General features: G+C 39.9%; 1 protein-coding gene and 1 long non-coding RNA gene across 2 annotated transcripts in view; one reads left to right on the top strand and one right to left on the bottom strand.

Moving 5' to 3' along the window:
* Positions 1 to 27,590, top strand: part of LOC101166715 (potassium voltage-gated channel subfamily KQT member 1-like) — a 202,178-nt gene that overhangs the window by 167,419 nt on the left and 7,169 nt on the right. The gene's annotated exons all lie outside the window — the stretch shown is intronic.
* LOC105354196 lies at positions 21,026 to 22,675 on the bottom strand. The gene is made up of 2 exons (XR_002290383.2): positions 21,331 to 22,675; positions 21,026 to 21,251 (listed from the first exon to the last, which is right to left on the bottom strand). It is a non-coding gene; the product is annotated as an uncharacterized LOC105354196 (long non-coding RNA).

Genomic DNA, 27,590 nt, shown 5'->3' with positions numbered 1-27,590 from the left:
TTGACCTTTGGGTCCTGACGAAGCGGTCTCTCTAAGTGAGGGGGCGGGTGACTCAACTAAGTGGCTAATTCATTCCCCTAGAGACCCCCTCCTCCAACCCCAACTCTGCAAATACACACATACACACTGCGGGTGGAGGTCCGGCAATCCAGGTGCTGGCCTCTGCAGGGATGGTAACACAGCCTCTGTTAACCCTGAGGGAGCCCTGGCTCGGGTGAAAGGTCATGGCTGAATCCTCCCACTGTCTGTCCATGTGTGTATTTGGCTGTGAAGACCACAGGCGAGTGTGGAGAAAATATGGCCGCCACTGGGCCTGGTCTGACCCCTGCTCGTTTTTTTTAATTTTCTGACAACAGAGGAGACCAATGGGAAGAAAGGACTGAATTTTAGAAAAAAGGAAGTTTAGAGAGATCGAGGAAATGAGAGGTTATTTAAGGTCTCGTTTAAGATATTTTCAATCCTATTCATTTACCTTATTTTCCACTTTAAGAGGCGCACCGAACTACAAGGCGAACGAGGCGAGACAAAAGCGTCAAAGATAAGTCAGACTTGATTAACTGCGTTCACAGTAACTCTAGAACATGTTTGTAACACGCTACATGTTAGCCATGTTACAGTTTATTATACCTAACCTTGCTTTGAGATGAGTTAGTACAACCAGATTTAATGCATTTATTTTGGTGACTGCCTTGTATAGACATTTTTATGTGTTTGCGCCAAAACTTTCATCACACTAAGCGTTGTAGATTCAAACTTGGTACACAAATGACCTTGTTGTCCTCCTGCACCCCTCCTTCTCCCCATCCTCGCCACGGTGGAGTCTCCTTTCAGCTTGATGGTAAGTCAAGCAGCTGTCTTGTCTTGGGTTACAGCGAGTGACGCTCAGGTGACAAAAGCCCAGCGCTGCCCCGTCAGCGCTCACCCGTCTGTCAGCAGTGCGCTTCGGCAGATGCTAGCTGAGGCGCGGATACAGACGCCATGCCTGGAGCATGTGCAGTAGAGGGCTTCATAAATGACATTCAAACCTTTGGTGAATGACAGAATATTCTGGAATTAGAAATGGTTTGAAGGTGTGTTTTTTTTCTGTGGTAATGTCACACTTTGATAAGACGTGAGGAGGCAGCTTTCCACCAACCTGTTAGTTTAGTTCTGACTGAATTAATATCAGGCTGTAAAAAAGCTTTTAAAAAAGGGTTTCTAAGTTTACCTTCACAAGGGATAGTCCTGGATTTGGTTTAAATAGTTGGCGATGGCTAATAAGTTTGTTGCCTTCATTTTAGTCTGTATTGACTGTATATGAGAACTGGACTGAGTGACTCATCCCCCGTCGCGTTCTAAACAGGAAGTACCCACTGGCTCCAAAAAAAAACAAAATCCCATAGATTTGTATAGACAAAATTAACAGCTATTACTTAGTCGTTCTATTCAACATTTTTTTTTACATGTTCTTGCTAATTTAATTTTTTTCTGCAGTTCAAGTTATTCAACTTATAAACTGACCAATCGGGTGCCTCATTAAAACAAGGTGGTCTCAGGTCAAACATTCCAAACATTTAAGTGACAGATTCTACCGAGCTTGCCTGCAAGTGGTAAGGTAGTGGACTTCCAAAAAGCTCACTCCCGACTGGCGAGAGTTGTTGTCATAGAAACAATGACTCAGACCAATCACTGCTCACTACTTTCTGTTAGATGTCACACTCACCCAGTCCAGTTCTCATGTACAGTCAATGGTTCTTCTCTAAAAAAGTATCATGCATTAAGAAACACCAGTACCTCCCTACTACACTTTATCCACCTGATATTTTACAACTTTTCCATATTTGTGTTTATTCAGATTTATGCTGTAGGTTTTCATTTCCTCCCCTACTCTTATCGTGTTGCACAAACATTGGTTACTTTCTTTTGTTTAGTTTCATTGTGCGCACACACACAAAATAAAAATAATAAATCTATCAAACTTTCTTCCTTCTCAAACAGACTAGGGTTCACTTTTTTAGACCACATCAGAATTTAGGTAAGCATTCCCACTTTTCAAACGAATACTGTCCATTGAAACAGAACCTGGTGCCCCCCAAACCTGCAGGTTCATGCAGCCTGAGCCACGCTTTTGTCATTTGTCAGATCTTAACTGGCTTAGAGCTTCAATAATTCAAATGATAACTGAAGCTACGTTCACGCCGCCCACAGCAGCGTGCATACAAGCGCCCGCTTTCAACCAAAAATGTATGTAAACGTGCGTTTTGGGCTTCTACGTTCAAAGCTCTGACTTTCACACTTTACTACGTACAAAACGCACATCTAGTGAACATGCGTTGGAAGTCGTACCAGGTTGAACTTTGACCAGTCAGGGACACGGGTTTAGTGACGTTTGAATGGCTTTCCTTTTAAATTCACTGAAGCGCCAACTCTTTGAAAATCTATCATGAAGGAGAAAACATTAATTGCGATTTATGTTAGGATGGAATCATAAGACGCCAAGCTTTTTATATATCGGAATAGAGCTGTGAAAGAAAAAACCTGGGGCAAGAAATGCAAGATTTTCACCACTTCATACCAAGCTTCTTCCAACTGTAGGTGGCGGACCGGCGCTAGAATTGGGTAGCGACACTTCAGTGTGAACATCATATGCTGAAAGCAGTTGTAGTGTGTTGTTGAGCGTGTGTCACATGGCTGCTTTATACGTAGCTACAAAGATGGAAAGGTTTGCAGTTAAAGACAGACAGTGAGAGCCCTCACTGCACATTCGGATTGGATTGCTTCTTTTGAAGCAGCAATCAGCAAAAGTCCTGGCCGCTGTTTTGAGTTCATCTGAAGCTCACTGACTGTCAGAAGGCATCACTGTGGCTGGATGCCCACCATGTTCACAGGTGAGATGCCTGTCAGGGAGCAGCAAACACAGGGAGCATCTGTAGACAGAATAATTAAAGACTTAAAACAGAGAGAGATGGTAATAAAAAAAAAGGTTTGTGCACGTACAGACACAAGCAAACAAAACGTAACCTTGAAGAAAACTGATCTTTCTAAAATAGTTATGCCTGTTTTTACATAATAATTAAGTAATTCCTCATTGTCATGTGATTTGATACTTAAAGATTCTTAATTCTGTTTGATAAAGTTATGAACCGGATAATGATAAACCATGTAATGAAAATGGTTACGGTAGAACAGGATTGGGATTATATAAATTTGCTTCCTTCCACTCTCTTTCAAGCAATCTTTGATTTAATGTATAATTATCCTGTTATATACATCTTTGTATGGATGCATAACTGCTGATTTTATTGTTTTATGCATTATTCTTGCTTTGATTGCTTGAAATAAACCATTTCAAACCAAATCAAAATCAAAAGATGGCAGGAATAAAAAAAAAAAAAAGAGCCGGACCTAACACACTCGAGCACACCCCCTCTGTTTTCTGCTGCAGGTAAAGTCCCAAAAGATTTGCTGAAATTCAGAGCAGCAACAAAAAAAAGGGAGCAAAGAGGCTCAAAGAGAAAGACAGCGTGGCACCAAAGGAAGAAACAGCGTGTCTTTTCTGCTTCCTGCTGCCTGGCAGCTGAAGCTGAGAGGACGGTCCTCGTCTCCTTCTTCCTCCTTTTAATTATGGCCAATTACAAGGTTAGCACGCCAGGACTTATTACACGGCACCCAATGAGTCCCGCTTTGAGTATGTTTGCAGTGCTGAGGCGCACATTATTATAGTTTAGAGTAGCAACAATTTCAAGGGTCGGGCTCAGAGGGGCCTTTGCGGTTCTCTTTTGTGGCTTTAATAAGAACTGAAAGCATGAAAACACAGCGGAGGAAGGCCCCACACCATAAACGAGCCGCTCTGCTCACCGGTTCACCACGAGCGTTCGGAGGGGGCAGCAGGACAATGCTTCTGTGCGTCTGTCATGGTCGCTGGCGACGTCTTCATCACTTGAATTTATGCAACGACAGCTCATAGACTGAGTGGTTCCCTGAAAGTGTCTTTACAATTAAAAAAAAAGTTAAACTGACTTAAAAAATATTTATGTCTATTCATTTATTTCTCTTTCTAAAGAATTTATCAGGAAGTAATTTTAATTTGAGTAGAGCAGATAGGTATGGTGGCCCTGAAGGGCAGATCAGTCCAATCAACACAAAGACACATAAAATATCACAACGGCAAATAAAAAAGCAAAAAACAAATAAAAACAAAACATTACTTTTTAGAAATCCAAACAAAATTCCTGAAATAAAACATAACTCCAGGAAGATGAAATATAAATAAAATGAAGCATTTTATCCTTTTGCAATGAGTGATTTGTTGGTGTGATTTGCACTTCAGGGCCACCATATTTACGTAACTGTGAATTAAAGAGAAAGGAAAGAGGTAAAAACTTTAAAGTAAACATTGTTTTAATGCGATTTCTTATTTATACGAATAAATATAAATAATATAAATATTTGAATATTTAAGTAGCATTTCATTAAACATCAGCATCTGCAGACTTAAAAAGTGTACTTTTTTTAACTTGTTTGATAATAAAACAGTAAATATGACAGATGACTGTCCTATGGTTTTCCATTTTTTAATGTCATATTTTTTTTAAATTGGAAACTAGAAACAGCTGGTTGTCTCGGTTTTTCCTTTAGAGTTACACATTTGGTTCCTGATGATGGATGCAAGCTTGTATGAAAGTTCCCTTGTTTTATTTGGTGCTTATTCCTCATCTCCATTTGTCATAAACTCTACTGGATTTTAACTAAATTACCAAAAACATTTTTAAATTGGAGAAATAAAAAAAATGTTGGTTATATTTATTACTTTATTTCTAACAATTAAAATAGTAGAAACTGTAACTGTGATAATATTTTTTGTCCCATTTGATGTCTTGTTAAATATTTGAAAGGCAAAATAAAATACTTTAACCAACGAAAAACCAGCTTTTTGATTTTTGGAAGTAAGGGGAATCCAAAAAGTAAAAGCAAAGCTTATGGATGTGTAAAGGAGAACTCGAGGCTGGTGCATAGGGGTGAGGAGGATGCAGGGTGATAAAGGCCGTGTCACACAACCACTACATACATTTGGCGCATTTTCCACATATGAAATTTCGGCCTTCCGTGAGACATGCTTGATATATTTAATTCACAAGTTTTTCTTGCGTTTGTCATTTGTCCATCGAGGGTTTTGACAGACAGGTCTTTACGTGAATTTGGTTTTAAACTAGTTAAAATTATTATATAAGTCTTATGCAGTTTTGCATGATTTTTGCGAGATGCTTACATAAATTTGTAGCTTTCTACGTCCGTTCCTCGTAACGGACTTTTCACGCATGTACCACGATGCACAACTTTTACATCGTGTATACGGCTCACATATCACGTTAAAATTACATAACTGACACATGAATCACTGATGAATTGCATATAAAACAGCACAATAATCACGCACGGTTCATGTACGATTTGCGTATTGTGTGGCTTTGACGTTGATTTTAGTGTTTTTTGCTTGTTTTTTTTTCATACTTCTTCCGTGGTTTTTTCCTCAACTTTTCTCACTTTTTCCAAGTATATTCACGTGTGGCCAATCTTCATCCATGTAGTGTGCACAAATTGGACAGAAGCATCTGTGCAGAAGGATAATTCGCCCTGGCGACGCTTAAAGGAGCAGCCATACAATAAAAGTAAAGGTTGACATCATTCAATGCATTAAAAAAACTATTTTACTAAAACTAAAGTAAATCTGACGCATGAGCAGAAATCTACACAGTCAAACGTTAAATGATGAACATGCTCCTGACTAAACTAACAAAAGAGACACAGTAAACCTATAAAACATTAAAGTTTATATGATCTAAAAATGTGCTCACTGCTCATTTAGAGTTTTTTTGGTTTTGACGCAAAAATACTGACTATATATTGACATTATGCAGCCCTGTATGAGGGGATGTCAAATCTTAACCTTCCACGATGACTAAGTCTGTATTTTTCTCATCCAATTTGCACATGTTTAATACATCTAATCTAAATGAGTAAAGAAAGCTAAGCTGGAACATTAAGCACAATATTATTCTACCCCGAGTGCCCGACAAATATGTTATATATGTCACAATTTGGATTTGAAGGGCCTTCTGTTCTTCTAACTTTGTGTGTTGTTTTTAAGAAACATTAAGGCTTTTACACTCCAAATGACTTTTATTTAAAAAAAAACCAGATGGCCTTCTGACGTTCTGTGTGTACATCACGCATCCTGTCTGTGGTGAACCTCCACCACCTTCTACACCTGCATGTCATTGTTCAGTAAAGGAAGCTCTCAGTGGCTTCTACTGTCTATTTACCCCTCTCCTTTTTTCATCTTTGTCCAGTAAACACACACACACACTCACTGAACTGAACTCATCTAATTGGCATCTTATCAGTCATCTTGTGAGTACGCCGTTGTTATGACTAGTGTTGTTTCTATTCCCAGAAAAGGGCCGACACTGAAATAGAACATTCCCACCTAACCTCTTCATGGACGACTAAAGACATTCCTTCACACAGGATCCGTTTCTCCTCATATTTTCTGAGCTTCCAAATGATCAGGTTTTTTTTTGTGCATAAAGTAGTTTTCATTACTGTACACAAAAAACGATGCGTGCATCAAAAACACGCCTAGAAGGATCACGCTTCTTTTTGCAAATCTTTTTTAAGTGCACTGTGTTGCTGGGGAAATAGTTTGGATTTCTTTGGTCATTTGGGTGATTCTTTTGCATGCGTTGGTTTGAGCTGTTAGTTGTCCGTATTAATAGATGTTTGGAGTCACTCTTTGTGTTGTTGACTAACCGAGCACAGTGGTAAAGCACGAATCCCACCAAACGGGGAAAACAGTTGGAGTGCTCTTGTGTGGTCCCAGTGAAAGAGCCCCAGCCGCACAGCCCTGTTCGACACAACTTGACCTACTTTTCTTGGACTTTGTGAGAGTCGCTTGCAGGAGATTGTGTGTAAGAAGAAAAACATACTACATGAAAGTTTCTACATGAGGGAAAGAAGAACCGCTTCAAGTTCACGAAGTCGGACTCAGATGGTAATTTTCTTTTTCTGCAGGAAACTTACTGGCGATAATGTGTTTATTTTGACCACTTGCCTCCCAGAGGAAGACTACATGTTTAGCAGTGCAGAGCTCTTTTTTTATACTTTTTTTCAAAAGAAAATGTTGTAAAGATTTAAAAAATGAGCAGGAATTTAAATCATGCTCTCAATTTGAAGGGGCCAGTGGTAACCTGCTGGGCGAATTGGTCCACATGGGGCAGCGAGTGGGGGTCCCTTTCCTTGAATCTTGTAACTCCATCTTGGGTAGTGGGCCAGGGGAGCAGCAGGCACGTGCCACAAACCTCCTGAGCCTCCACCTTCCTAAACCCTCCTGCTGCATGACGTGGCAGGGCTAGCCTATTATTGAACCAGAGGCTTTTCAGAAGGGAAGGGGGGGGGGGGGGGGTTCTATGACATGGTGGCAATTTAACGAATCAGCAAACTTAAAATGTTTATGCAGATCTTAGCCCAGCTAAGGTGGGGCTGACTTTGTGTGCTGCTGGATGGGGAGTTCAGGTTCCAGAACATGCCGGTTCTGTTCCTGGAAGTCAAAGGTTTGACACAAGAAATAGAATCAGGATAATTTGACCATTTAAAGACAAACGCTTTACCAGTGGACAAGAAAGCTTTTTTACATGTATTGCATGAGTGTAGTTTTTTATTTATTTAACTAAGACAGTGCATACACTATTTATCAGGTTATAAGATAGAAAACTGTATTAATATTGTACAAACATAACAGTATTATTTTACGTGTTATGGCAGCATCAAAACAATATAAAAACTCAAGTATGTTTGTTGAAAATAGTTAAAATGAAACACTTTTTATGAATAAAATTCAATAGCCTGCGTGGAAATTGATCTAAATTGTAAATTTGTGAAATTTCATCAGTTGTCTAAAAACAAGAAAGAGCTGAAAAGCAACAACATTTATAAAACATTAACAGACACATCATTATGCAGTCATACACAAAACCAATGAACTAAACCAAAAAGCTCATATAATATATCCAGATATGTGTACATTGATGTCACCTACAGTGTTGGATACACAGCAAAAATCCAAGGAATAAATTAAAGAATTTTTAAAATTTGAAAAAGTTTTCTTTAAATCAGAAAAAAATGTGTTAAGAAAAATGGTCTTACTAAGAATTCCTATTTGAAAAAATTCTAGTCACTAAGGCATATACTTTCTGAAACTCATACTATATTTCTACTGAAAAACCTTCTTAAAAAGAGTATTTTTCATGCAAAAAAGAAAATATGACATTTTTGTCTTGAAACAAGGTTTTGTTTTGTTTTTTTTATTTCTTAAGATTCCAATTTCGCAGTGTAGATTTAAAAAAACTAAATTCTAGTATTTGTTTTATTTTAACACTCCACTAACGTTCTACTCTCCTTTGTTTTTATTTTTATAATATTGTATTTAACGGGACAATTATCAGCAAGATTTAGATGTTGAAATAAAAGTTAGTTTATTCGGAAAGAAGAGCCGATATATGCAAGGAAATCTGCATAGTCACACACTTTACAATTTATTTTATTTTAATGGTTGTTATTCTACTGTATATTATTCCCATTAAAAATGATGGGTGACATTAATAATTACAGCTATTGAAACGTTTTAGTTGTATCATAAGTAGCAAAGATTTACGTTTGAACTTTGTGTGCTCAAGAACTTTTAACATTTAGCCTTTAATCGGACCTTTCTTCTGACAGATAACTGACTCTCAGAATACTGAATACATTAGTACTGTCCCTCTTTTTTTATGTTTCATATTTTTATATGAAAGAAAAATTAACGGCATCTCAAATAGCTATCTGTTGTTGTTTTTTTTTGCCTCTCGTTTATTTGCCTCTTCGTTTTTTCTTGATTTTATAAGTCAAATAATAATTATTATTTTATACTTCGATAAATTTTTTTAGTTAGTTCTTTTTAAAGAATATGTCCAACATAAAATATTATCATAATAATCATCATAATATCTTATCTTTATCAGCATATTTGTCTCCTGCTTGCTCAGTTCTTTAGCAAACTTTCTCACATTTATACGCTCATGTTTTTATGCAACCTTCTAACCAAACGGCTGTCTAAACGCTGTCGCTCATTCTTCTGTTGTATTTTAGATGACAGATATTGTCATTAGATCAATGAAAATCAAAAAAGTGCAGCAGTCCGTGCAACAGTCAAACATAAACTAAAAACAATAGATAAAATATTAATTACATTAAAAGTGCATCATTCGTTTAATAAAACAGGTCATTAAAATCAAAAAGCTGTCAGATAAAAGTGCACTTGTCTTTAAAAAAAACAGGATATGCAATTTATAAGTGTTAAAAAGTAAAATAATAAATCCAAACGAAAACACCACATTGAAGATCCACTTAACAGAAATTGCCATGCAACTTTGGTCAGCCAACGATGACATTTCCAGCAGGGAGCAGAAGGCTAAAGCTTTGCCAACAGAGATAAAACAGCAAAAACTCCTAGTCTGAGAGCCTCTGTAAAGGCATTTCAAATACAAAAAGAGTGCAGTAGCTGCATATTGGATTAGCATTACGTTTTAACAAACTGTTGATGGGACAAAAAGAGAATCATGGAGAGGAATTGCATTATTGAGGACAATGAAATGAGCAAATAAATATTATTTTAATCACAAAGCAGACGTCAAAACCAAAATACTTTTTTATTTAACAAGTCTATTGTAATGCTAGCACACAACTGTGTAACTTTGGGAGCATATCCAATCAAATATTATTGCCCTTTAAAAGAATGTCCTGAGGAAATAGGAAAGATGCTCACTAATGCAGACCATCTCTGATCTTTTGAGCTTCCTGGAGTAAGTCACTAACTTTTCAAAAGATATTAAGTAACAAAATTGCATTTGGACACCGAGTTCAGGTCAAAAGGCCAGCAAGACAAACAAACCTCGTCTGCTTTTTGTTTGGATAAAGATTTGTTCAGAATCAGCCTCTGCTCTGCCTTCCTTCCTAACATGTTTATTTGCACTTGGCCTCCCACCAGCACCTCAGCTGTTTACTGAGTTTTTTAACATTTAAATTGTTTCATTTTACTTGACGAAAGAAAACAAACATCTGTTTTTAGCGTCGGGTTGTTTGGATATTGCTAGTTTGTGTCTTGACCTAAAAATATTTCTAGACAGGCAGACGTCTGGACATCCTTCCCATCTCTCAGATCAACCGATTGTTTCTTTTTTGGATTTCAGCCGTGAGAAGAACTGAAAGATCACAACTATTTTAACTGAAGAGAACAAGTCATGTGACCAGCGTTATGACATTAAAAAGGTTCAGCTAAATGCTGTGTTATGCTGTCAGGGAAAACAGAATTTTGTGAAAAAAAACATTTTTTAAACTTTATAAATGTTAAATTCTGTTACTTTATGCCTGTGCAAACAACCTTCATCAAATCCTAACCTCTATTTAGCCAGAATGAATAATGCATGTTAAATTTAAAAGCAGCTCAGGATGTTTTCAGACATTTTTCCATTTGTTTGTTCAGTAAATAAGCTCAAAATTTTGACCTGTAAATATCAGTGAAATTAAATCATTTTTTCCATAAAAAAACAATGATGTTTGACAAAAATTAGGAGATTTTAGCTTTCTCATTTGACCTTTTGATCCTTCATTAATTTGTCTTCATGCATTTTCTTAATGTTGGAGGCACCCACCCGTGTGCACAGCCATGACCGACAGACTGCTTGCTGGTGGTCGTGGATGTCCACAGAGCCGCCCGGATGTTAACCCCTGAGGTTATTCAGGATCAAAGCCCTAACGCCTCGTTCTTGTTCAGAACTAGCAAAGCATACGGCTCTGTGTTTTCATAATACATCCTAATACATCCTGTCATTAGACTTTACACCACACAAGGCCTTTTTTTATGGTAAAGCAGACATGAATGCTCCTACTTTGATTTTCTTTAGGGGCAAGCTTGTCATCCACTTCCTTTTGCTATTGTTTTTTCTTTTCTTACTCCTACTAAGATGTAAAAAATATAATGTATTCAGATAACAAAATAAAAAATACACTGGATTTCTGCTTCCTAAAAGAATATTTGTTAGGTATTGAAGAGACCTTTAAGTCCAATGAAAAACTGAGTTTTTGGTGTTCTTGTGGCTTTTTTCTCATGATGGAGGACGTACTGTATATAAGGAAAATTTGGATTAAAACGGCCTAGGCTGGGGTTGTGAGGGGCTGTAAACCAGCAGGAGAGCAGTCAAACAGATGGATTACGGGAAATGGTGGTAGGCTCACTCCACGTCAACAGTTTCACCTACAACTCTGGCGAATTTCTAATGAACTAGCTCTTCAAAAACTGTCCAAGAAAACAACTCAGGATTTTAGATTTTGGCTATAAACAGCATGCTCGTGATTAAAAGACGTTTTTTTACAATAGATTAACGGATGATCAGAGTGGGACTCTAAGGCTTAAACACTCTAAGGCGGGTCCATTATAACTTGCAAAAGTAAACAAAAATTCTTTTTGTTATTCTTGAGGACAAAAAAGTAGAAATCTGATGTCTTTGAGGTTTCCTAAATGATTCCAGATGAATTAGTTAAATGAATAGTCAACAAAAGGAGTCAATAAAAAATACCAGGACCTGCTCACCCTCTTTATACACAAACCACCACAGTAGACAAAACCTGCAGGTAAACAGATGCACTACATCAAATTATCTCTCTTATCATGTGACTTTGTAACAACAATGGCAGCTACAGGTATAGACCAAGCAAGTAATATCCCATACTATCACTCTGATCAGTTACTAAACTGTATCATGTATCATTCAAGAGAACATTTATCATTACTCTGCAATTGCCCATACAGTTAATAAAAGAAGAAATAAACTAAGCAACCACAGAATACCCTTCCCTTCTACTTCAAAATTTGGATAAATTTATCATAGAACTCTGGCAACAACAAAACTCTCAGAAAAGAAGCTACAAGAGTGCCAAACTGTGGCTTCATAGGAAAATGTTTTTTCTAAAGAGCTTCAATCTGGAAGTCATAGATTAGGAGATCTCCTTTGTGTTATAAGTCTGATTTGATCCGGTTTGGTTTCCGGTTTATGGCTGATGCAAGTCCCACTCCGATGATTTTTTAAATACAGTAAAGAAATACTCAAAAATTCAATTATAAGCTTAATTTTTTTAGTATATCTTCTCCATCATTAGGAAAAATGCTACAAAACATGATAAAAAACACTTGAAATACCATTGTCATCGGAGTGGGACTTTACAGATTTTGGATTTTTCAAAATTAGGCACGGTTACCCTCAGGCCCACTGGAGTGTATTGAAACAGTCTAATGTATCTAAGATCAAAGTGGAAGACATCAGCTAATGTCTTCTCACCCAGACTGACGTGATAATGTGACCACGAGTAATTTAATGTGTGATCTGAGTTATTCCCCTGTTTTGAAACCACAGACCTCTAAAGGAATAAGGACATTTTTCCACGGTTGCTCAATTTGTGGGATTTTCTCTGCTTTTTCTTTGCATGTGAGAAAATTGCACAACATGAAATTAGCCAATTCTTAGTTTTCCTTTTTTCCCCTCTAGTCCAATTGATGAACTCTCAACCACACACAGAAATTCGATTTTGGTCTCACCCTTTTTTTATTCTTTCTCACACAATGCTTTTCCATTCCACTCCGTTTGTCATGTTTTCAAATCTTTCCCAGTGGTCTTTTAATTATGATTATATCAATTTTAGGCTAAATCAAAAAAACGATGTCGTTATAGGACATAGTTTCTTCAGAGCGGCAGACGTTCATTGGAAATTCCCCTGTGAGTTGGGTGCGGGACCAGAACAAGTGGGAGCCTGCCCACACTTCCTATCATCCCTTTGTTGGGACTCTCTCCCGCTTGCTTACAGCCCCTCACAACCCCAAGCTAACATTAGCGGTGCACCAAAAATGGTGAGCCAAAACTGGAGCCATCCATCTGTACCACTTTGTGCCAGATTCCAGCTCAGACAGGGAAAACGAAGACGTACGTGGATGTATTTGTCTGTGAGTGGATGCATCAGAATGGAGCGGAACAGGGAGCTGGTGGCCCACCAAGCTTCATCATCACAGCTGAAAGCTTTTTTGAATGGCATTTTTGTTTCATCTGCTATTTGAATAGAAAAAATACTCAAAAAGACAAGTTTTAAGTATAATTTTCTAAATATATGTCCTACTTCATCATTAAAATGCAACAAGAACGTGTTAAAAAAAAAAAAAACACACAAATTTCAGCAGAGTGGGTCTTTTAACACATCATAGCTTTTGTTCCAGAGGAAGAAGTGAACAATTTGAACTTTTTTGCAACAAGTTCCTGAAACAGATGAGACAATAAACATGTGGTTTGAACTAAAGTGATGCATTTAGAAATGGAAATAGTTACTTCCACCACATATGAACATTCTGACCTGTAAACTGACTTCTTCCTTTGAGGATGGGGGGAATAGACGTAAACTGGAAGGATCTGGTGAAATGGAAAACTGTGCAAAATATGGAGAAGGGGGAGCAGTGTGATGAAAATCTAGCTCTCTGTTTACTACAAGCTAAAAATAATACAGAGCCTGGTCAGCATATGTGAAGGAAGTTGGGGTGGAGGGGTGAGGGGGCTACATCTGTTTGTGTGTCTGTTGTTTCCAACTGAACAGCTGGAGACTGGAGGGTCCACATTGGTGCTGTAGGGTGGAAAAACAGGTGGGGGAGTAGGTGCGTACGGCTCTGTTGTCTTGCCATTCGAGCGCGTGTGATGACTTGAGAGTGCGTGATGGCGTGAGCGGTCAGGCATGTGCAGAAATCCACGCCGCCCTGCGCTCATGTGGGTCGGCACACTGGTTGTCTTGTAAAAACCCTGCTGTCACACAGAGCTTGTGTCTGCAGCTCCAGCCAACCCTGAATTGTCTTATTCATGCTCTGTAATCTATTTAAATCCCAGCAGCAGCAGCAGCTATGAATCAAAATTAATGACTGTGTTGTTGATGCTGTTGAGCGCTGTAATGGCTGTACACGGCAACAACTACAACTTAATGGGCCTCAATGTTTACGGGTGTGTGTATGCGTCGCCATGTGTGTCTTCTCCTACCCCATGCCTCTTTTTTACCCTCAAGACAAGGGGCAATTGCCCTTCTCAAATGTCATTGACACTGACACTAGGTACTGTGAGAGTGATTGTACCGTGGCAGCTGTGCCCCCCCAACCAACCACCCTGGGGCGGTCTGTCTCCTTGGATGTATCTCAAATGAACTGTTACCTTCCAGTCCCTGTGGGGTACTTCAATAAGAGTCACCATGAGAGATGGTTTTTGATAAAAAAAGGTAGAGTGTGACACCAATTGTTTCTGGGGCTTCACACACCAGAGATGCTGAAACCTTTATGGAACTTCGACCAATAAATGAAACTTAGGCTACGTTGACACTGCAGGGCTTAATGCTCAATTCCGATTTTTTTGAAAAAATGTGATTTTTTTTTTGCAAGGCCGTTCACATTTCTAATTAAATCAGAACTTTAGTGATCTCCTGTGTGACCGTGAAATGACCCAGAAGTGACCCGCATGCGCAGAAGAGTACTCAACGGTGAACGACGTCACTCGTTGTTTGCGGAAGTAGCTAACGTTACCAATGGAAAAAAAATAAGAAAAAAAAACGTTAACAATGGATGTCAACAAGAGTGTTGTCAACAGCGGAGCTCTTTTTGCATTAATAAATTTATTTTCACAAAGGAGCCAGCACAATAACAATCCTCTCATTTTAAGAAGGCATTGGACCCAGGATTGTCTGGACCCACTGTTGTGGAATGGGGATGTTTATGTGCTGGGGCCGCGAGCACGCGTGTGTGTGTGTAAGAGAGGTAGAAAAGGGGGGGCAGTGTGGGCGCGCATTCATGTTGTGTGTTACAGAGGAAGGAGAACGGTTTATTAAGGCGCTCTGGAGAATCTGAGGGTCCGAACGGAAGTGAACCCCGCAGGAGGATCTGCCTTCGGTCGCCCGCTTCTGACCACGGTCGGAAAGGGAAAAAAAAAAAGTCATCGTGGGAAAGGTTCAACACCACGCTCGGCCATTTAGCTGGAAATGTTTTCAAAAACTGCCCGGTTGCGATAAGAGCCTTTGAGTTTGGCCTGAATAGAGCTGTCACCCAAATATTAATCAAATCGGGGACCTCGCTTCCCTTCCACTGACTGGTCTCAGCAGCATCGGCCGCCATGGTTGATCTTTATGTTTTCGTTTCCGCCTACTTCAAGCAGAATTATGATATTTGTAGCGTATTGATGACGTACGGGTCGGATTCATGTGGCCTGTCGCATTTGAAAAGATCGGATACGTATCGGATTCAGGACCACATACCCAAGTGGCCTGGGTCGCATTTGAAAAGATCGGATATGTGTCGCTCAGACTGTCATGAACAGATAAGATAGAGGTCGCATAGGGGAAAAAAAATCGGAATTGGGTCGTTTCAGCCTGTAGTGTGAACGTAGCCTTAAAGTCAGATAACTAAAAAAAAGTACTCAGAAATGCAGTTTTTAAGCTTAATTTTATTTTTATTTTCACTCCGTCATGAGAAAAATAACACAAGAACATGTAAAAAACACCAAAAACACAATTTTCATCGGAATAAGTCCTTAACTTTGGTTGCCTTCTTTGAATTTCACGACCTTGACTGAAAGGTTGTCAGCATGCAAAGAACTGTATTAGGCATTCCAAAATAGCAGGCTGCATAAGGAGAATACTTTCTGCGTTTATCAGCTTTGTGTTTTTTGTTTTGTCTGCTGAGCCCGGCTGGCTGTGTGTTGGTCCTCAGGAAAGAATGTAAGGTTGCTGAACTGAATCGATGGAGATATGTGGAAGTCTGGATCTGAAATCATCCCAGGCATCCTTTTCTATCAAAAAAGAAAAACCCCTTCAGCTCAGCTGTCATTCCAGCAGCGCTTGGGGTTCAGTCAGTTTTTGCTCTTGTTTTTAGAATTTACAGCGAAGGGGCACACTCCTGGAACTCCATAGACTCAATGACCTCTAACTTTAACTCACTCAACTCCTGTTCCAAACAGGCTTGTCCAGACTGTGTTGCTATTTTCTTCAGGTTTCCCCAGACATTTGGAAACAACAAAACCTCATTTAAGATAAATAAATAAATAAATAAATAAATAAATAAATAAATAAATAAATAAATAAATAAAGTTACAATCTGGCAAAGTAAAAAGTAGAATTTTGAAAAACACCATGACCTCAAAAGTAAGAGAAACCGGGTTCGATGCTATATTGGGAAACAGCGTTTCTGGTTTATCCCTTGATGCGTGTGTCGTTCTTGGTCTGTGTGTGAGTCCAGCTGTTATAAGATAGTATAAGAAGGCTTTCAGCCTCGCATTATGCATCTAATGCTGGTTAAAAAAAGGGGGAAAAGGAGGTTTGGTCGGGGTCACGCTAGCCCCTGCCTCCGTAGATCAGCTGGCACAGGGTTGGGGCCATGGCACCAGGCACGGGGCCAGCGTCTGGGTAGGACGGACAGCTGGCTGGGGGTGGGGTGGAGCACTGGCGGAGGAAGGGTGGTGAGGTTGATCCTCTGTCTGCGATGCATGCTAACACACACATCATTTTTGTCTGCTGGCACTGTACCCAGGCAACTCCTGTTGACACCACATTCAAATGTGTCAAAGAAATATCTCAGCCAAAAATAATGAGAAGGCTGTTACCGTGGAGACAAAGCTTGCCACTAATACTGGAACATCCAAAAATACAGCAGAATTTGGAGAATCTTTGCATGTGTGGAATATGGGGTTGGATTTTTAACATTTTAGATCTTACAGTGTAATTGGAATTTAGGAGGCAACAGCAACTGTGATGCACAAACACAACTACAGTAGTTTGCTTGAGGATGCTCCAATGATTCTCAACAGGGTTGAGGTCAGGGGAGGATGGGGGCCACTCAATCTGTTTATCTCCTTTTACGCCCACAGCAGCCAATGATGCAGAAGTATTCCTTGCAACATGAGATGGTCCACTGTCATGCATGTGATGATTTTGATACAGAAAGCACAGTTTCTACTACGGAAGAAAGTGGTCAGTCAGAAACTCCACTCACACCATGGTCTGGGTGAATTCTCGACTTTGATTGGCTGCTGGGTGTGGATTAAAAAGTGATAAACCACCGTGATCACATGTCTTAAATGTTCTTTGACACTGCGCTGCATTCTTGAAAACAAACTTTGCTTCATCATCTGCACAAAAACAAGCAATAAGAGGTGAACTTTCTATCTAAACTATCAGCATATATCACTTTTCTTTGCCCCTGCAGTTGTGATAGGAGCGGTAATATGACAACACGCGACAAATAGTCCGCTTTTTGTGAAAAAAGCAATCCAAACGAAAAAAATAACAAGAATAAAGCACTAAAAACTGACTGAATGTTTATGTGACTATGGTGTAAGCGGGTTAATGGCCTTCGAAGTGTGCATTGTCAGAATTAACGCACTTCACGGAAGCTTTGCGTCGGACGGTTCAGGCTTCCATGGTGTGCGCTAATTTCTGATCATGCACACTTCGTCGGCCATTGACCCTTAAATACTTTTCAGAGGTCATTTTCACACCTTCAGAGATCCTAAAAAGGCCTACCAGCTCCCCCCATGATTCCGCCACCTTCTTGGTGAAGTCGCAGCCTTGTTGGTACATTGTGGCCTTACACCAACCACCCACTACTCTATCCGTCTGGACCATCCAGAGTTGCACGGCACTCATCAGTGAACAAGACTGTTTGGAAATGAGTCTTCATGTATGTCTGTGCCCACTGCAGCTGTTTCTGCTTGTAAATGTTGTTTAGGGGTGACCAAGAAGAAGGTTTACTTAAAACTGCAAGCCTCTGGAGGATCCCACACCTTAATGTTTGTGGGACTCCAGAAACACCAGCAGCTTCAAATATGTGCTCGCTACTTTGTAATGGTATTTTAGCAGCTGCTTTCTTAATCTGATTGAATTTTCTGGCAGAAATGTTCCTCATTCTGTCTTAATCTGCACAAACTTGTGTGTGCTCTGAATCAGCCACAAATCTCTTAATAATGCCATGATCACGCTTACGTTTTTATAAAATATCCAAGGTTTTCATTCCTTGTCCAAGGCATTCAACTATTTCACGCAGCAGAGACTGTTTTTTGGGCGCTCTTGCGCCCCCTACAAGATTGCGCACTGGGCGACCGCCCACTTTGCCCATAGGGAAAACCGCCTCTGAGCTGAGAGATGGTCTTCTTAATAATGTGAAACATCCTTCTTTTTTCCTTTAATTGGACTCACCTGTCAAAATATTTGTCACAGGTGTCTGAGATTGATGGCAGTGATCCAAAGAGACCTAAACACAATATCGTCTATGAGTTTAATTGAAAAAACAAAACAAATCTCTTTTTTTCACACTTAATTACAATTCACGTAATAATTTGGAACCCACTGTATGACAAAAGTTTGAAAATAGACCATTTTTCAGCAAAAATGAGTATTGAAAACATGGTAAATCTCATGGGAGAAATCACTGAATAATGTTATACTCATTGAAGATTCCTGCAGCAGCCGCGCATTTGCTCGACTCGCACAGCAGGTTGTGTTGAAAAAGGCGGTTCAAATAAACATGTCAAGAAAAAAGGTTTGTTTCAAATATTGTTTAGCATGTGTGAGTTTCATTTGGACCATGTTTTTGTGGCTAAAAACAGATTTTTTGAGATCAGATTCAACCACAGCAAACAGAAGAATGTGTGTGTTCTAATACCACACCTTGGGGTTCAATACTTAATAGAGATTGACTTTGATCATTTTCTGCATAAACCAGCTCTTCTCATTAACCCCATGTGCTTTTGGGTGAATTCACTTACCAACAGACGCCACAGTTCGTATCAATTCACGCGTCTGCCTCGTTCCAGAGCAAAGTGCTGGCACGCCCTCTTGTCATTTATAATATCAGTCTGACTGGCCCATTGATGGTGAGAACAAAGCCACAGTGTGGTGGACCTACAGCAACGGCCATACAAACATGGCTCGTCCCTGGTGACTGACAATGCCATGCTGGCTGCAACCACAGCCTGGCATGGGAGGAGGGGGTGGTGGAGATGTTTAGGTGGTTGTGGCAGCTGGCGATAAGAAAGCCAGAGTGGTGGGGGTGGGGGGCTAAAGCCTCATGATGTATAAAGAGTCTCCTTTGAAAACCGATGTATAGCCATAACCGTGCAGAAGCACAGACCGACAGATCGACTAATAACACAAACCGCTTTTTTGGAAGCTGCTTGTCAGCAGTAGACGAGCACCTCCACAAATCACTGCTGCAGTCAGGGCTTCTTTGCTGATAAAATGCAGAGTGGTGTCACGCTTCTTAGACACTTATTAGCTCCTAGGAGACAGGGGAATGTAATCAAACTGTCCTGAGTGAGTCATCTTACAGCGATTTATCTTCCCACATTAGCACCTATGGAGAAATATTAGTGTTTGCTTCATTGAATGTGTTGAAATGTTTCCTTGAAGACTACAGGCCTCTTCTGGCTGTGTGTGTGTGTGTGTTCAAGCCCGCAGATGTTTGTTTAGACGTTTCTACATGTGTGCAGCGACCTGAAGTGATGCACAGAGGCTCATCAAAACTTGAAGTTCTGAATTGGATGGCGGCAGGGTTTTGTCTCTGTGAAGGTCACCACACTGTAGCACCGGTTGGGAACTGGTCCAGCTGTCGTTGAGGACAAATGGTTCTTAAGGCAACTGCTTATCCCTCGTTCTTTCCCTCCCCTCTGTCTCCCCACTCAGCCGCCGCCGGTGTGTTTACTTGACTTTACGTACTAAAAACCATTTTAAGGGCTTCTAGAGGTTTGGAAACAAGGGCAGGCTAGTGGTGTGTGCTGACAGCTTCCTGGAAATAGGCTGAAGGAGGTAAAAGTGTTTATAGATGGATGGCATTTCTGTTTTATGGCTCTCGTGTGTAATGGACTGTAATGGGTCATTGGATTTGTTTTTGTATTTTCTTGTTTGTTCAAATTGTGGCCCCTTTTTCAGCCTCTACCAAGTTAAATCTTTACATTCAGTTTACATTTGATTTCCATTTTATGTTAATGGGATATAATGATTTTGTTTTTGTCAACATGCTAAGAGTTATTGTTTCTTATTTTTGTTTGTTTTTGTCCATTCATCTTCTTCCATTTTGTCCCTTTCGGGGTCACGGGGCTGCCGGAGCCTATCCTGGCTACTTATGGGCGAAGGCAGGGGACAACCTGGACAGGTCGCCAGTCTGTCCCAGGGCCACATATCACACATCCATTCAATCTCACACTCACCTATGGACAATTTAGAGTTGCCAATTGACCTATGAAGCATGTTTTTTGGACGGTGGGATGCAGATGCAAACTCCACACAGAAAGTGTTAGCGCTCTTGCCTCACAGCGAAAGGGCCCCCGGTTTAAATCCTGGCTGGAGGAATTGAAACAGAACATCAATGTGGGACCTTTCTGTGTGGAGTTTGTTTTTGTCTTGCAAATTCTTACATTTTAACCATTGTGCAATGACTGATAACAAAACCATCACACGTTCATGCCTGGAGACAAGAAATCCAAAACTGTTTCTCATTTTGACCTTTACAAAATAATTGTACAAATCTAATGAAAATACTTCCATGATAGTTTTCAGTCATGTGACCTTGTCTGAAGGACAAAACCGCAAATCAAGATAAAGGCTTACACTGGACTTTGTGCTAAAAATAAGCAAAAGCTAGTGAGATTTCCTGGAGTTTCAAGTCCCCCCCCCAAAACCATAAAACACAAAAATATAAGAATATTTGTAAAAATACACTTCTTTTTATTCTTCATATTGCTGTTGTTATGAGAATGATCTCCTATTGCCTTTCCATCAGTTTATTGAGAAATTTCAGTGCGTCAGACCTAATGAAAGAGCTAGTGTTGTCATGGTTGAGAACACCGAGACAGATCCAGACGCCGGAACCCGGAAGGATCACAGGAGAATGAGCAGGTCAGTTCAAAGAGATTTATTTTCCTGGACGTGGATCCGATGATGACTGTAGAGATTGAATCCTGTGGAAGGGTGGTACGATGTGGATCAAAATGCTCTGCTGTGGCGTGGCTGGAGGGTTTCAGCAGAGAGCTTGCTTGGAGGACTTGGCGAGATGTACGGTCACCGTGAAGCCGTGGAGTAGCTCTGACAATGGAAACCAGGTGGACACTCGTGGAAGATAAATCCTGCAGGCGAGGCAACAAAATAAGGTTAGCGGAAGGCAAACTTTCATGGACAAGGTACATGAGCGACCAGACTAGGCACCGTAGAGGAGCAAAGAACTGGCGATGAATGCTGGCACTGGATCTCCTTAAGAAGGGCTGGAGGTTGATAAGCTGAGGGTCCACAGCTGGTGATGATCAGGATCAGAGCAGAGAGGGGAGGGGGAGAAGAGCTGCCAGAGGCACCATGACAAGTGTTTTTGAACATGAACTGTGACAGGACTGAAGAAATGTAAAGATTGTAGCAAAAAGTACAACCTATTTTATTCACCTAAGGGCGCACCGGATAATAAAGCGCACCATCAATGAATTGTCTATTTTAGAACCTACGTCATATTTGAGGTGCATAAATCGACACAAAAGAGTGAGAAAGAGTCTGTCAGTCAGTCAGTCAGACATTATTAACTGTGTTCACAGTAACTCTATAAAACTTTTTCGTAACAAGCTATAGGTTAGAAATGTTAGCTAAATGTTAGCTAAATGTTAGCGTATTCACAATACCTGTAACTCCCAACATTGTTTGCGAAATGTAAAAAACAGACTGATATTTTGACAGGGTGATGTGTAGCTCTCAAAATCACTTCAACATCAAGCACAACCAATAATAATCCATATACAAGACACACTGTTGCTGTTTTTTTTTTAATTAAGGCTTTTAAGTGCGCCTCATAGAGTGGAAAATATGGCAAATAATCTACAGAATTTCCTCCTGAAATTATTTTACTGATGATAACTTGCTGCAGCATAGTCTTTTTTTTTCATCTGAGTCATGAATATGGAAAAAAACTATTTTTTTTTACCTCAGCTGAAACATTTACAGAGTACAGAATCACATCTGTGTTCCTCGAGCAAATCAAAGCCTCCCTCTTGTCCCGACACGTTCCTGTTCAATTCAGTTTATGTTACAACATGAAAGCTCTTCAATGTTTCTCACACGCTCATGCTGGCAAAGCCCTACACCTAAACACAGCCATGCACGCATACAAACACTTTCTCTGCCTCACCCAACCGGCTGATTAGCTCATAAAAGAAATAATCTGCAGCGTTTCATACAGACGGCCTGTCCAGAGATAAAAAGCAGGAGATGATGAGGGGAGGAGTGGGCGCAAAGGGATTGGACGACCTCGAGAAAGTAGCCTTCCAAAACAAAAGCAGCTTTGAGTGCACACCCTCTCTGTAAAGAGATTAACCAGCAACACACAGACACACACACTCGCACACCCGTCGGTGCACCACCATCACCACCCCTTCAGAAAAGAGCTTTGGCTGCAGTTAGTGGCACGTGGCGCAGCCCTTGATCCTGACCATGTGCGTCAGGTGCTCCCTCAGCTTCTGTTCTTTAAAAGAATAACTGGTTTCCCTCTGCCCTCCCCCTCATAAGTGGTCCATTATTACTCAAACCCTCTGCCCCTTTCATTTCTTCTTGCTAAGGGATACTACTTTTACCAATAAAAAGAAAATATTGTAGGTGCCAGCGTTAAAGTAGATCCACTCTGTTTGGCAGCAGCATGGAGAACCGGAGCCGTCTCGGCTGGATTTCAGGACGGCTGACATATTGGTTTCAAATTCATTCATGCAGTCTGTCATAGTTGCTTTTTCGCGTTTCTCATTTTTGCTCACTTTGCTCTGCAAAGTTTTAGCCCAGATCACCTCTGTTGCAGGGCTAGTGGTCAAAAAAGCATTTCAAAACACAGGGACTTCTTTTGAATCACAAACTTCAGAGGAGGAACAGGCTCATACAAAAGAAAGACCAATGATATTGATGAAAACCAACTGCAGTCCCTGCATTAGCTGCTAGTTCTCAACAAAAATTTAAAAAATGTAATTTCAGTAAATTATTGTATAATAAAAGTGTGCATGCTGTAAAAACAGACAGAGAAACACAAAAACAACCCTTACAAATACATTTACAAACTAATTACAGACCCTCTCTGATGGACATTTAGAGGACATTTGTAAAGGAAATAAAGCGTAAAATTGCATTTATGAGTATTTTTATTCAAATCATCCTGAATCAGGAGCAGACAAAAAAATGCTGCTGGAAATAGCTTGTAAGTGTGACATAGAAGCTACTACGGCAAGCCACAAGCTCCCTGCTCCACTCCATTCTGATGCATCCACTTACAGACAAATAGATCCATGTGGGTCTTTGTTTTCCTGGTCTGAGCTGGAATCTGGATCAAAACTGTACAGCTGGATAGCTCCAATTTTGCTGGCCATTTTTGATGCACCACTAATGTTAGACTGGGGTAAGCTAGCGGGAGAGAGTGTAAACAAATGGATGATGGGAAGTGTGAGCAGGCGTACATCGCACCAACAGTCCTGCACACAACTCAGAGGTGCATCTCAGAGCTGCCACTCTGCAGAAACTATGTCCTAGAAAACGACAGGATCTTTTGATTTTGGCTAAAAAAAGCATAATCATAATTTAAAAATAAAAACACTGTGAATGCTTTTACAATAAATAAAAAGATGAATGCAGTCACTTCAACTTTATCAACTCCGAACTGATTTCAGATGTCAGCAACCCAGTTGCACTCAAGCCCATGCATCACTCACAAACCCCTAAAAACACTATGAAGGCTTTCCATTCTCGCATGAAAGCCTATACTAAGGCATAAGGACACAAACCCACCAGAAATGAGATGCTATCACATTTCATAATCACTGCCCAAAACCAGAGGGGAACCTAACCCTCCTCCCCATCTCAAGAATGAAAGAACCCAGAAGATGATTCAGCCGTCAGCAAAAAAAACACAAAAAAAACGGCTGGAGGTGGGATGCTTGGCTGACCACACTGCTCTTCTTTCCTTTTTTAGTCAATTTACTTACTTTTTAATCTGCTTACAGTGATCAAAAAAATAGAATAGAAATTCATATTTTGCTATAAGGATTATTTTTTATATAAAATTACTTAGTGATTGTTGTTCATAATTTCCTACAAAACCAACGAAACAGTTTTTGTGTTTCGTGTTACTTATATATGGTTCTCTAAAAGATAAACTCTTCCTACTTGTTAATGCATTTAACTTTTTCTTTTTTTTTACTTTCACTCTGTGCCCTGATTTCCATTCTCCATTCATGCAGCCTGTCAGAGCAATAATAATGATGACTTTTGTGTAATGTTAGCTTTTTCTTGGCTCACCAGAAAGACCAGTGTGTACGCCCTCTGCTGCTTTCGCTGCATTGTCCATTGTGTTAGAAGAGAAATGATTCTGTGTGTCAGCACTTCATACGTGTGTGTGTGTGTGTGTTTGCAATTAGGTGGTCTGTTTGAGCTGTACGTGATGTGTGTCTGCGATGTCCTAAACTGACCGGGTCCGTGCTTTTTTTATGTTATACAATAAGCCTCAAAAGAGGACTTTTGCTTTTTCTAAAAGATGAAGAAAAATGTTCAAAGTTTTGCATTTTGTTGACCTACTGGTTTTAACATAACTTGAACTTCAGTAATCTAAAGTAAAACGAGAGTTTAAGGTTTTAGTGGAACTGATATTGACTATTTCCAACACTTTTAATGTGAAACCAAAAAGATTAGCATCAGAAACAGGATGTCAACAGTTTGTATTCTTTCAAGGTCAAATTACAGGCACAGAAGATAAAATGTGATTAAAAATGTTTGAAATAAAACTTATGTCCTACACATCGCAATAACTCCACAAATTAGAAAGTCCCTCCTTCCAAAGGAAATTTATTTTTTTCTGTCTTCCAAGAGAAATAGTCTTCCCCACGAAGGTTTTGACAGAAAAATAATTTTATTTTAAGAAAACATGTCTTAGTGACTAGAATCTTTTCTTAAAATTTGATTATTTCTTTTTACCCAATTGGTATATATTTTTTGGCTTATGAAAAAGAAAATCGGCCAATGGAGTAAAATATCCTTTCTAAGGGCCTGTTTTTGCAGCACAAAAGAAGGAGTGAAACAGTCAGAATTTAGAGATGTTTAGGCTACACTGAGATCAGAAAGGAAAAATAAATACACACTGCACTTTTTTTTTTGCTGCTTTCACATTTGATTATGATTTCACTCTTGATTACATTTGTGAGGTCCATTATGACAATAAAGAAAAACACTCAATAGAAGCTTTTGAAACATATTGAGAGCTTTTCAAGAAGAAAATGAGAAAGGTGGATTCCTCATCACTGAATTGGCTTGGAATTCTGGGTAAATTCAAACACGTTTGGCCATTTTTAAATTTGAATTCTTTGTTGTGTAAACTTTGCCGAACCTTTTTTGGAAAATTCAGCTCAGTTTGTTTATGCTCTGGATGTCTTGAATGGAAGAGAAAGAAAAACGCAAACAAAGATGTTATAAACTAAAAGTGATTTTATAAAACATCATAAAAAGAAAACGTTTTAGAAAGGCTGTGTGTATTTACATTTTCTATAAATTAGTTAGGATTTATGATTATTTTAAATTCTTTGGATATTTTTTTAAAGATAAAAGAGTGAGTTTGGTAAAAACTGCTTATCTCTACTGTCACTTTTTTACAGTATATCCCAAGTTATATTTTATTGAAAATACATTCTTTCTGATTTTGAAATGCAATTTTTACCTCCAAACTGGCTTAACTTTTAAGCATATGTGTCTGCTGCTGCAGAAAAATGTAGAGATTGTCTAAAGGTGGATGTTACAGGGTTAAAGCACGACTGCAGAAAAAACTCCAGTGTGCAGGAGTAAAGAGCTGTGCAATTGTTTCCCTCCAGTCTTATCTTTCCTTATGTTCTTGCCTCTTTGTCTCATGCAACTGAAAGCATTTCAATTACAGGAATCTTTTTTGTTAGATAATGCGGCCTGCACGGACACTAGTGCCAAGGCATTCCTGAGACTGGTAGACTTTCCTTCCCGGTTCCTCTGCCTTCCTCTGATTTTCTAGTTTTTCCTTCTTTACCATTCCTGAGTTCCTCCTCAGAAAAGCATCAGAAACCTCGGATTAAAATGTGTTTTCTTCCCCTGCATGTGGAAAAGGTGGTTATGCACTATTCATATCGGCCTTGTTTGTCTCCACGGAGTGAGCCGCACTACTTCACAACACCTAATTACCCCTGTCAGCGTTGCCACACTCCCTTATTCTACGCCGTCCAGAAACTCTTATCCCTCTTGCGTGTCATGTATCCATTTGTCGGTAATCATGCAGCGGTAAAATGTGGCAAATCTCAAAGAATGCAGCGATAACAGCCCGGAGCCTTTCTTCAGGCTTTCCCAGCTTCCAACAGATGGCAGTGTGGATCAGAACAGGCCTTCTCCTCCTGCCTGTGCATGGCTGAAAGGGCCATGGCTTGGCCGTAAAGGCCACTTTGATCCTCAAACTGTAACCGTTTTTATGTCTACTTCGTCATTTCTGCACCTGCAAACATTGGAGCTGTGCTTGTTAATAAGTTAGCTTCTGTTCAGCCCTAAAGATTGCAGTGATGTGCATTCAAACTGGGACATTTCCCAAACATTTCTACTGTTCCTCCTATTTCTCTCGCCATTCTGCCAAAATGTCGCCTGCAGCGACGCTGAAGTTGTTTGCCTCGGCGTTATCACATCTTATCACAAAGTAGGTTTGTGTTCACAAACTTAATCGCACTGGGTGAGCCGTGCGCAATTCTGCACCACACAATTCACCAGACTGGGACATGGTGCATGGGACAGCCTGGAGACTCAAGGACTTTGAATGCAGCATGGGGTTTATTGTTTCGTCCTTGTTTGTTTGTTTGCTAAGCGACAAATAGGTACGTTTCTAGATGCATGTTTTCGTGTGCGTCTGTTGTGTAGCACAAAACTGTCCCAGGAGAGGTCAGGAAAGCAGTCCAGGAAGGGTGTTCCTGTGTGAACAGGAGGTTTGTGTTGTCCCCATCGTTGTGCTCATGCTCTCTGTCTCCAGATGTCAGCACTGGAACTGTGACAGCACATCAACTACTGAATAAAGATTAAACACACCCTGAGATAACATGCACTTTGTGTCACTCTTTGGAAATAAATGTGTGTTTGTTTGTTTCTTTTACTGTCCCAACAGCTTTTATTCCTAATTTATTGGATATTTCTATTTGGCATATATGAAAATAGGCAAGGAGATAGATTACCATTGTTGCTGTCAACATTATTTTTAACCCAAACCTTCTATGAAAAAGTCAGATTGGGCAGCAGTGGCTCAGGAGGTTGAGCAGGTCGGCCAATGATCAAAGGGTCGGTGGTTTGATCCCCGCTCCCCCCAGTCAACTGTCGTGTCCTTGGGCAAGACACTTCACCCTCCTTGCCTCCAGTGCAGCTCCACCGGTGTGTGAATGTGCATGAATGTTCTGGTGATGGTCAGAGGGGCA

This window comes from Oryzias latipes, chromosome 6, assembly GCF_002234675.1.
Source record: "Oryzias latipes chromosome 6, ASM223467v1".
In the NCBI taxonomy this organism is placed as follows: Eukaryota; Metazoa; Chordata; class Actinopteri; order Beloniformes; family Adrianichthyidae; genus Oryzias; species Oryzias latipes.
This window is presented reverse-complemented; position numbering and strand designations above follow the sequence as displayed.